Source organism: Zootermopsis nevadensis, unplaced genomic scaffold (genome assembly GCF_977971745.1).
Source record: "Zootermopsis nevadensis isolate Lab colony 2312 unplaced genomic scaffold, Znev_1.0 Znev_ptg000022l, whole genome shotgun sequence".
NCBI classification, from domain to species: Eukaryota; Metazoa; Arthropoda; class Insecta; order Blattodea; family Termopsidae; genus Zootermopsis; species Zootermopsis nevadensis.
The window spans coordinates 22,592,958-22,604,959 of record NW_028259154.1 but is presented as its reverse complement, the minus strand read 5'-3'; the positions used below and the strand labels follow the sequence as shown (position 1 = coordinate 22,604,959).

Here is a 12,002-nt window from a genome sequence, read left to right as displayed (position 1 = left end):
TACGCTTGAAGACAGGATCTAAACAAGGCAGCTTTGGAGTGATACATGATAGGGTGCAGTTGTGTTGTGGTGGGGCAAGATCAGAACGCGGAATTCGTCTAATGGTAGAGGTCTAAAGTTTTCACAGTATCCAACACAAAAGGGCAACATTTAATTTTCATAGTGTAACGAATTGGGTTGAACGTTGTTAGAACAGAGATGAATTTATATTTGATGGCATGAGCTATATGAAGCTAAAGATGTCCCATAATAAACAAGATTTAAAATGTGTACTCTTTGGAAGACACTGACACATTCAAAATATGTCCTTCATGAGACGTAGGTCACTGCTGCACTAATGTCATCCGAGGATAGTGTTTAGCAACAATCCCTGATTCTGTTGGAAATCGAACCCCTGTCAGTCTTATTTAGTCAGTTTCCTTCTGAGGTTAGCTAAGCAGTTTTTTTTTATTTTTAGATTTATATAGTTATGTGTTTCGTGTTCAATTCAATGCGTACTTTTATTGATAAGAAAATGTCTTCATGCCTGCATTATCCAAAGTCCGTAATAAATGACGGTTCTGTCCTAAATTGGCAGGTATTTATTACCGGCAGCTTGAACGTGATACAGCTTCTGATTCAAGTCAATCAGATAAAGTCGCCGCTAGTTACCAATTTAAAAAAAACACAGTTCCAGCTATGGTCTCTCTACCTGTTATGGTAATGCCCAGATAACGTGAATGCATCACATCCTGGGCCAGCTAACCCGAATTAAATTACTAATGTTTAACGATTAGTGGTTTTAAATCGGGAAGTGTTCCAGTACCATACGAGTGAAACGGGAATATACGGAATGGTTCAGCATAAGGAATCCAAAACTGTGTTCCGTGAAACGTTGGGGTTTCGTACGGGGTTCTCAGGGGCTCTGCTGATAAGTTTTTATAATGGAATTTCCCCTTCTTCTTCACCCCCTTCTCTCCCACAAGTTCTGTCTGTGTTTTTCGTCTTTTCTGCATCTCATTCACTTAATTTGTTCCCCTTTCCTGTTCCTCAAATTTCCTTTCCATATTTTCTCCTCATCCTTCTTCGTCCTCAATTCTTCTTATTCATCTTCTCCTTTTATTTCAGTATATAACAGTGTTGACACTACAGCAAGCTACTAGAATGGTCGTTAGCACTTCTGCTTCGCATAAATAAGTGCTCAGGTTAAATTCTTAACAAGAATAAACAGCTGTCGATAAGAACTTCTTAGCAAGTTTCCTTCGCCACACAGAAAAGTTAATTCTAATCGTACAAGTTCTCTTTCAACAATATATAACCATCGAAACTGACTCTGCACGTAACAAAAATTGGAATTTTAAGACTAGTATCTACTTTGTTTTTGTAAGGTCACGATGAGTTATGCATGAAGTTAGAAAAAGGATACCACAAATGTATACAGGATTTTAATAAGGAAACATCTTCAAATGAGCCACTAGTTAGAGAATGAGATGGAAAATAGATTAATCTTCGTCAGAAGCCTTCCAACGGGAGTTTTGGTACTAGGTTATACTAACAGAACTTTCGTCTCTCATACTTTGAGTAGTTACATTTCAATAACGGTACACAAAAAATGAATGTGTTGTGGGAACTCGCCTCAAATCTCGCAGTAATTAGAGCTTTCAAAATAAAAAGGGTTCCATGTAAAAAATGAGGTAACCTTGATAACTTCATAACAATTATCCCATAATTAACATTTTATCGCTCAATGTATACACCATTAGACACTGTGTATATTTTATGTAAAACGTATTTGTATATTTTAAAATGAGGAAATTATTTGCGGTGGCAAAATTAGGTGGGACATTCTGCATGACTCATTTCCAGCTGCATAGTTGTACAGTATAAAACGTTATGATCATTTTGAATTGCAAATTAAAAAGAATGTGATGATTTATTTATTTTAAGATACTATGCCAGAACTTGCCTTGCGGGAGTGAGAAACAACCATACACGCGGCAACGTTCTTTCAGGGACATGCAGTATAGAAAGCACTGAAGACCTCCAGGAAGAGATTTGCCCTACGTCGCACGGATCAGTTTCCACTTCGTCTTGACATACCTGACGCAACTTTCACATTTTTCAGACAGAGATGTCTGCCCTAGTTCATCATCCCACTGCGGGTGACATTCCAATTTAACAATACGATCCACACGGACCAAAATTAGTCTTTAACGTTCATTCCTGATACCAAATTCACCGAAATGAGTTCAGTCATATTTTATGTGAGGAATACGGCCGCGCTGAAGGACACACATGATCTCCTCGTAATGCTTCAACTCCATGCATTTTGAATGAATAAAACCTGGGTATAGAACAATTAATTGCTATTGGGAGGAAAATACTCCTGATGATTTTTATTCCAACGCGTCAGCAAATACAAACTACTTCGCTCCTTCGAGAAGCAAAGCAATGATAGAATTAGTTAGCAGAAGTATGTCGATTGTGGCATTCTGGTTTGTGACGTAATGTAGTTTTTAGGCGGTTGTCAATGTTTTGGAGGAACGTACCGCCTCCATCATCAGACGATATGTTCCTCCGAAACATTCGTAACCACTTACAAGACTACACGGCGTGACAACCCAGAAGACCACATTCGACATTTTCACTGCCGTGAGAACTTCAAAACCCTTCTTTGAGTACGTGATGATTATCCCTCTGGTAAAGAAATGTTCTAATTTTTTTGGATGCCCCGAGTTATCACAACGATAAAAGAAAAGCCCATAATCCGAACTATCCTGAAGCATTTCATCCCCGTCAATACCACTTCACCCTATTTCTCAAAGCATCATTTTAATATCCTCCCGCCTAAGCCTAATTCTCCCTAGTGTCCCCTTAAGATTTTTTTTTAAGATTTTCGAATTCCTAATCTCTAGTGCGTGCCAAATGCTCTTCCCACTACATCCTGCTTGAACTTTAACTCCCAGTCACAGATAATTATCTGGAATTATATATGTGTTACAAACAAGCAAAGTAAACGTTTCACTCACCAGACTTGAAGAATGTAGCCTTGCACCTCTGGGTCTCTCTTTCTCTTCATCATCACCCACACTGAAAAAGAAAAGCTCACATGAATGTCGTGGCTAATGTCCTTGAGCATTCGAGTCTGCACGCCTGGCTAGTACATACATAGAGGAGAATTACTTGGGAACACCCACAGCGATTTCCAGTCAGCTCACGATTATAGGATGACAGTGACCATTTTATTAATTCCTATACTATTTCGCCGGTGCCAGGGAAAAAGGGTATACCGTTTTCCATTTCCACACAAAAGAACGGGAAAAGACATTGCAATTACAAGATACCGGTGGAAAGAACATTGACAGGAACGCATTTCAGCTCCAGCATCATGAACAAATCGGCTGTGGTCCTAAGGAAGTGTGATCACTTTCGTAGGTTCTTTGCACCCTGGAGAGAGGAAAAAAAAAACTAAAAATGACGTCACTTAAACATTGTGCGTAATAAGAAGAGCTGTTTTTCTTACAGGTCAACGCACACTTCATTATTTGAGGGCAACAACTGATTTAACAGATGATTCAACAACCAAACAAACACTACTTAAACACTCTCTTTAGACATAATTATTTTGCATTACATTATTTAAATCTGAAATGGAATTCGAGGTCAAGAGAGAGCATATAGTAACCCACGACGTATTTTAAACAGAAATTTAATCTTTGAGTTTTGAGAAAATTGATATCCACCAGTTACCAGAAAAATGAGCTCTAGGGATCTAAGTCTTATAACAGATACTATCACTTGGCCTGATTTCTTACCTGCGAAGTATCCTTGATCGTGTTGTAAAACTGACAAATTTGGCAGCAAGGCGTTAGAATTTTGTTTATCAAATAAAAATCACAGTCATGCTGCGAATCTAAGAGGACTTAAATTTCGAGAGTGGTTTACAAATTCGACCACCCACCCCCTTAAAAGTCTTGTATGACATGAAAAATAAGCATCTTCTGACAACATTTAATTCAGTGACAAGAATATCGACAATTGTCTACTTCCTTAACCCGTAATATAAAGAACATTCAGAAACTAAACGTATATATCGTGTCTGTCCGTCCATCCGTATGTTTCAACTTCTTGATGAGTATTTTTGAAACTTAATGTTAGAGGTCCGAAGATAAAGTTGTGGGGCCACGCCAATTTTAGTAAAAAAAAAATCAAATTAATTATTCGGTTTTGTCCGTCTAATCACAATTATATTTTAAAATTTACAAATAAGATAATTAAAATATCACTTTATGTTCCACATCGAATAATCGATTTACATTTGGATGTGGAACATAAAATGATATTTTAATTATCTTATTTGTAAATTTTAAAATATAATTGTGATTAGACGGACAAAACCGAATAATTAATTTAATATTTGATTCACAATATGACGCAATTATACTATCTTATGAAAAAAATCAACAACATAGAAATATAATTTCGTGTGGTGTTAACTTGGTATTTTCACATCATTATTGGTATCTAGGCCTGTGTAAGCATTACATTCAAAGTTGTGCACAACGTTTTCGTCGAACCTATCCGTGACAGCTAGAAGAGTTCGGGACGGAAAGAACGCCTGTGTAAACCTACCATAGATAACAGCAACATGGCTGATACGAGAACTTTTGAGTTGAGAACGACGAATGACAAACGCGTAGACAGTATTGGGCTATGTATTCAGTAATTAACCGTATAGTAAATCAAAGATTCATTTTGTAGCGCATTTCATATGGTTTGGAAGTCACTCAGTACGCTGAATATTTGACTGCCGAATCAATAAATCAAGAAACCCAGAGAGTGAACAATATACCATGCTTCCTTCCTTCATTATTTATTTATATCGATTATAGAACTAGTTCTGAAATACTTGCTTCTCCGAAAACTGACATTTTACCCAGAAACTGAAGCACAGAATTAGTGGAACGACACCTCTTCTCCTGTTAATGGATATTTTCCGCAGTTTAATATTGATTTCTGATTGGACTATGTCACTTTGCGCTTGAACTTCGTATTGTTGAAGCAGGTTCCATTCACAAACATTACATTTAATATTATACGCTCTGAAGAGGACTTGGACAGCTCGGACCCTTGGAGCGTTCGAATACAGTGGAACATGGACGTATATCGGCACTTCTCTGTTTAAGTACAGACGAGCCTACGATCAGTACAAGGATTCCTGCCAAATGCCTAAGTTTCCACAATTTCAAAATTAATTCTGCATCAGAACTTATTTGTTCGTGAAAGTGGATGCAGAAAAGGACGTAAATATTACGTTCCAGTAGAAGGTAAATTAATGTTTCTAATATCGACGTCAGAATTAATTTTGAAACAATAAACCATGACACACATGACAGAACTGTTTAGACCCGTCACAGGGCTTCTATACCTACAAAGGACAAAAGAGTACGAAAGAAAAACACATGCGTCCCTGCCTCGAGCGGAATTCAAACTCGCCATTCCAGTGTTTCGGAGGACTACGACCACTCTTGCCTATGTGACTGGCAATTTCTCCGCTTTAAACATGCTTCACATCATCTCGGAAATGTTGGCGCAATGGATGGAAGATAAACGTATAAATTCTCCTCTAAATATGACAATTTACAGCAAAGCTAGAGATAAGTTCTACATTTTTAAAATTAAATTAAAATTATAAACGACGGTTTATGAAGTCGTATTTTACATTATGAATATTTTGCTGTTATTATGGCAACTGAGCACTTAAAGAATTTATATGTTGTGTACAATCATGAAAACGTCAGAATAATTGTATTGATCAATAGACAGTGTAATGTAATTAAAAACACTGTGGAACACAAACTGTCGAAGACGGCTTTTCTTCGCTGTTCTCAGCACCTCCCAAAACCGCTCACTTTGCTGCTTATACCATTAATTCTTACATTGAAACCATTAGGCAGAAACAACACTTCCATAAATTAAAAGAATTTGGTGCAAAAATATTGTAGCTCAAAACTATGCGAAGGAGTTTCTTATTACGATAACTCAGTCTGTACAGCGAATAGTTTCAAACTGGGTGACTGGAGTTAGATTCCAGAAGGGGCAGGGATTCTTGTCCTCTCCACCGCGTCCAGACTGGCTGTTGGAGCCCACACAGCTTCCCATCTAATGAGTGCCAGTGGCTCTTTCCCAGGAAGCATTCGGCTGCAACATGAGGCAGGTATATCTGATGCTAAGGTTAAGCACTAGCACGAAGGGAAACTAATGCGAGTTCAATAATCTACAAATCTAAAAACGCTGTGTAATTACAAATTTTAATAAACTGTCCAGTCTTCATCACTCCCTCGGAGAGAACATAGGTTTAGGGCATTTAAGAGCAAAAAAGATTGCAGAGAATATTTGAATCTAAGTTACAGTAAATAGCGCGAGGATGGAGAACATTACATGACGTGGAGCTTCATAATTTGTAATCTTCATCAAATGTTATTACGACGATAAAATCTTAGGAGGTGGAAGGATATGTGGAACGAAAGTGGAAGGCGATAAAATTACACAAAATCTTAGTCGCAAAATCTGAAGAAAGGGTTCTCATTTTAGAGAACCAGGTGTACATGGAGGATGGTGGTATTAAACCAGCCTATAAAATTTAATGGTATGTTCTGGATTCGGCTGGCTCGTTAGTGCATAAAGGTAGATTCTTGTCGTTTTTGACGCGGTCAGTTAGAGGAACGGAGCTACATCCTTTATGCACCAAACCTTCAATTGATTTGGGCAAATGGCTAACTGAAAGGATTGAGGCCATGAAACGTCTGAACAAGTTATTTGCTTCCGAAAGTTGTAGTATACTGATCCATCTGTTCCAGTATTTTACCTAGAACAATAATTTTCTGGGAATGTCACAGAAACCTAATGCGAAGCTTTTTTTTTTATCTCTTTTCTGGTGAACAAATGAGGCGAAGAGAGACGAAGTACAAGTAAAATACGAAGGCAAAACACATTAAGGGTGAACAGGCTCGTTAGTCAATACCGAAACGGCCACTCTGCGTGATGCGTTCATATCGTTGTCAGGCACCAGCTGGACGGCAAGTGACTGACGGTAAGAGAAGAAGATCGAGCTATGAGACTGCGATTTTGCGACATGTATTTCGCTTGAACTTGCAATGCCATCAATTTTAAAAACTCACTCCATCGCTTGTTTCTCTACTCCGCCTGAAGAAAAGAGGCCACTCAGAAGACCTAGGAGTAGACGGGAAAATAATATTAAAATTTACCTTAGGAAAACAGAGTAAGAGGGTGTGGACTGGAGTCTTGTGACTCAGGATAGTGACCAGAGACGGGCTTTTGTTATCACGGTAATAAACTTTCGGATTGCGTGAAATGCGGGAATGAGCTGAGTGTACTATTGAATTCTCAAGAAGGAATCTGATCCATGGAATTAGTTAATTATAATTAATGGTGTTTTCTCCATTAAACCACCTTACACGGCTGGTAGTCCGAGAAGAATTCACTATACTTAGTCACCGTGAAAGTTTCAGATCATAGTTAGTTAATTGGTTAGTTATAATTTGTACTCTCCCCCAAACACAACAGCGATTCAAATTTGATCCGGAATTTGTTTTTCGGTGACCCCATCGGCTGCCAACCCTTCCTAAAAATTCTGTAATGCGGAAATGGAATAGAGAAAATTGCCTAATATATAAGACGATTTATTGGCACTCTATGACCAAAATTCCGTATAACATTCAACCGCCTACGTAAGCCTATTAATAAGGTGATCAGTGTAAGGATAATGAGATAGGTGGGTCGTGTAGCAAGAAAGCACACAAAGTTTTAGACAGAAAACCTGAAGAAAACAGGCCATTCGGAAGAACTAGGCGAAGGCGGGATTATAATATTAAAATAATCTTTGAGAAACAGGGTATGAGGATGTGCACTGGATTCACCTGACTCATAACAGAATCAAGTGGAAGGCTCTTGTGAACACTTCAATGAACTTTCAGACTGCACAAAAGGGTGGGAAATCTACTGGCTAGCTGAGCTCAAAAAGAACTCTATTTCACTGAGTTAGTCACTTATTTTCGCTCCCATCTTATACATTTGCAGGACCGCCATTTTGGTATTATCGATGGCACTGAATTAAGTACGAAAGGCAGATTGTCTCTAATGTTAAACGTTCGTAATAATGTTCCATAAAAGTACAACCCTTGTTTCAAAGTTGTAAAAAACGACTACTATAAATGTCTGCAGACACACATTCTGACATGACGATACTTAACCATCCTTAAGTAGACGACGAAGAGCCTGGTCTTCAATTTAAAATTTTGTCCATAAATTGTGAAACTAAGTATTTCAAGCCTTAATAGCCACTATTTTGTTTTAGAAAGATACAAGTGATAGCATCTCTTTTATGGAAGTTCTCAGAGGCATTCTCAAATAGAATAGGACTGTACCACTTCAAATGCCTAATTGACTACTCGAACAGAATTTGTAACAGACTTTTTATAGTTGTTTTAAACTACTTTCTCCCCTCTTAAGTTTCTAAAGTCATTAAAAGCTCGCACGCAGATATGCACGTAATTAGTTTACATCACTTTATTGAGTTCTTTGTTTTGATCATTAGAATTATGGATAATAACGCCATATTCAGCAGGAGCGTCACGATAAACCATTACATCAAGAATATCCCGCAGGAAACAAGGAAGCCTGGTATACTGTTTACCGCACTCCCTTACTGAGGCAAAAAGCAAGCCAGTTTTCAACCTTTTCACGTGTGGTGACACACTAAACTATAATTCATTTTATCATGACAGTGTTATGACGTGTGTCTATGCGTCTATGCAAGAAAACCAGTATGTAAGACTAAGTACGTTTGTATGAACTTGTACGTAGATACCAACGTTTCGGAGAGATATATTGCCTCCATCTTCAAGGCCTAAAGGTAATCTGTAGGCACCGAAGGGGACGGGCAGATATGCTGTGCCTTGACCTGCCAACATATCGACTGCCACATTTATGCAGCTCAGCATGGTAACGACGTAGACATAAAAAATCCCGATTATTATGATTAATATAGCAACTGGAAAACGACAGAGGAACTTTACAGCCATTTGTCATTTTTTTTACAAATTTTCTTTAAAACGTTTTTCGATATGGCATTTATTAAGGAAATACAAAGCAAAACAATGGGCATCTATGCACTACATGTTGCAGTGATACAAATTTTTAATGTTTACTCTTTCCAAACGAATTCGGGGCAATAGAGATAAGACAAGTAGGAGGTAAGCATTGATTTATACCTACAATAAATAAACTTCCAGATCTCAGAGCAATATAAATTCGCAAAAAAAAGGCATTTTAAAAATACGGAAACTCCGAAAGACCAAAACCCTTCACTCTTGTTTTGAAAATATATTTTGGTCAAACAATTACCTAGCATGCAATGGAACCTGAGCCCCACTTTAATTCATGTCGTTCATTCTTAGCAAACTTTCACAACTTCTGCCTCAAGTTTAACGTAAAAACCTGTCACTAGTTATAAATGAAAGGACATGGGAAATTCTAATTTATTTAATAGCCACAAAAATCATTTGAAGGAAACTATACAGGCCAACAGATATGAAATAATAATAGTGAAACTCCACAAGGGGGTGGACAATTCATTAAAAATGCATACTGGACATTTCTTGATGGCTTCAAAACTTTGCAAACTAAATGGGAAAAAAAAATAGAAATAAATCTATTGCGGGTAGTCTGCCTTGAGAACTTACATTTTTTAGTGCACACAACGAAGGCCTACTTAAGAACGAATTGTCGAGAAGCAGAGGTTCTGAGCAGGTTTCTGAATAAGAAAAGCATTTAGCGCGGATGCAGGGAACAGACTGGCTCAGATTTCTTCTATTCTCCAACATAAATTACAGTTTTATTAGCTTTGAAAATCATAAATCAACGTTCACACACCTTCCATCACATGACTTGCAATATTAAATTTCCATTAATGGAAATTAGAATTCAGTGTGCTTAGGAGAAGGAATCACCCATCAAAGGTCACAAAATTCGACTCTGTTAAATAAACAATAGGTACACCACATCACCAAACCAATAGTTGTGTACAAGGGACGTGATAGGAATTATTTGTGTTGTTCCCTAATCGTTTAAATTCCTTGCAGGTCGATTCTCCCTACACGGAAATTTTCGTCCTCGGTTATGCACGGTATTCCATAATATGTAGAATATGGGTACTGGTCCATGGCTACCAAACAGTCCTGAGTTTTATAAGAGTACACAAATTAATGTTAATGTTTCACATTTTAAAAACTTCGTAAACTACAAATATTTTAGATTTTGGCTCTAACTTGGAGTTAACTTAGCCTATATATCGGCCTATTAACTAAATATGGGCCTATTTGCTTAGAATTTGTGATCTCCCTCACTTGACACAGGTTAATACAACCGCCTTATCATTGGAGACCAACCTCACATATCCTTCCATATTTCATAATTCCTGTAGTTGGTAGAATGTCGTGAGAATCGACGAAATCACCAAAATTATGGTTTACTACACGTCCTGGCCAAATTAATTTAATCTTATTTTTATAATTATTTTATATGTTGGCAATAATTTTGTTTAATGCAACTTGATCCAAACATTTAAGTGACTCTTTCGTAAAACAAGATTTTCTAACGAATTATCTGAAGAAGACTTTCCTCCTGAAAATCAGTAATAGGACTGTATTTTAAATTCAAATTAGATAACTTTAAACTAAAGCTTAAGGAAATAATAATAATTATTATTATTATTGGTGTTGTTTTCCTTATATTACAAAGTATTAAAATCGAACTATAAGTCCAAGCAACATACTTCCCATCAGCCTAAATTAATTTCACAGTTCTAAGTTAAACTTAGGAAGAACTGCGCGTATCGAGCGTAACAAACAAGTTTGATTCCCGCCACTCGCGGGTTTCCTTACCAGGTGCTAAGCTAGCATTATTTTCTCATGAAAGCTGTTATTTCAAGAGTCAGGCGTATCACGATAAATTAACGACTTCAATTACTGCAGACACAATGCTGACTGCTACAGCACAGATCTGACATTGACAACCTAACGTTACATTTATGCAGCGTCCACTGTCACTTCATACACGGTTATTTACATTTCTTGAAACCCTGGAAGGTTACCAGGACGGCGGTATATACCTGGTCATCACTTAGCTGATAAATGTACATGGAGTGGTTGGTTCAGCATATATGAGCGCAAACTACACGACACTAATTAATAAAGAAGTTACGTCTGCTGAGGACTGCGTCACGAACCGGAAGCTCCATTAATTATTCATCTGCACTGGATGTAAGTGAGTTCTTTACTACACACTCCCACTGTCTTTACCCACATAGACCAATGAAAGAAAGAACTGAGAAGGGAAACGAAGAAGGAAGAAAGACAAAAGAAAATAGAATGGAAAAATAAAAGGAAAAAACCAAACAATAAATACTCGAAGAAACGAAAGATAGGTAGAACTTATACCAGTTCCAATGTTGTTCGGTTATCAAATTCTTGATTCCTATTCAAGAAGAGAGAGGCTCGATTTTCGGCCAGGACATGTACCCTGGCCGAGGATCCTCCCTTTCATCCAGCAGATGCTGTGATTGTACGGTACCTTAAGATATTCCTCATCTGCATTTTTCTTCACTTTCTCATCATCATCATTCACAGGCACTCTGCAATTCGACACACGCAACTTGTGCATTATTCGCGGAATATTTTGATCGAATCCGGGACGGTTCACTGACTGCGATTTCATGCCAGACCACAGTAATTATCTTCCGTCCTTTCCAAATGGTTGCCCTAAACAAACTTGCTGCTCATACAGCATCGTTATATAGACTAACAGATGCCTAAACTGGACAAAATGTAACTGCGGTGGAATGCATTTTTCGGTTTTTTATCTTCGTAATTCGTTTCGTAGAAAGAAGGTGAAAAGAAACACCAGATTATGAGCATAAATTCTGATCGATTATAATTTCACAT

At 37.6% G+C, this 12,002-nt stretch overlaps 1 protein-coding gene across 1 annotated transcript in view; it reads right to left on the bottom strand.

Annotated features, from left to right (window-relative positions):
- Positions 1-12,002, bottom strand: part of rib (BTB/POZ domain-containing protein ribbon) — a 155,240-nt gene that overhangs the window by 98,456 nt on the left and 44,782 nt on the right. The window contains exon 2 of the mRNA XM_087353589.1: positions 3,009-3,069. The gene's annotated coding sequence lies outside the window, so the exon portion shown is untranslated. The remainder of the gene's footprint in view (positions 1-3,008; positions 3,070-12,002) is intronic.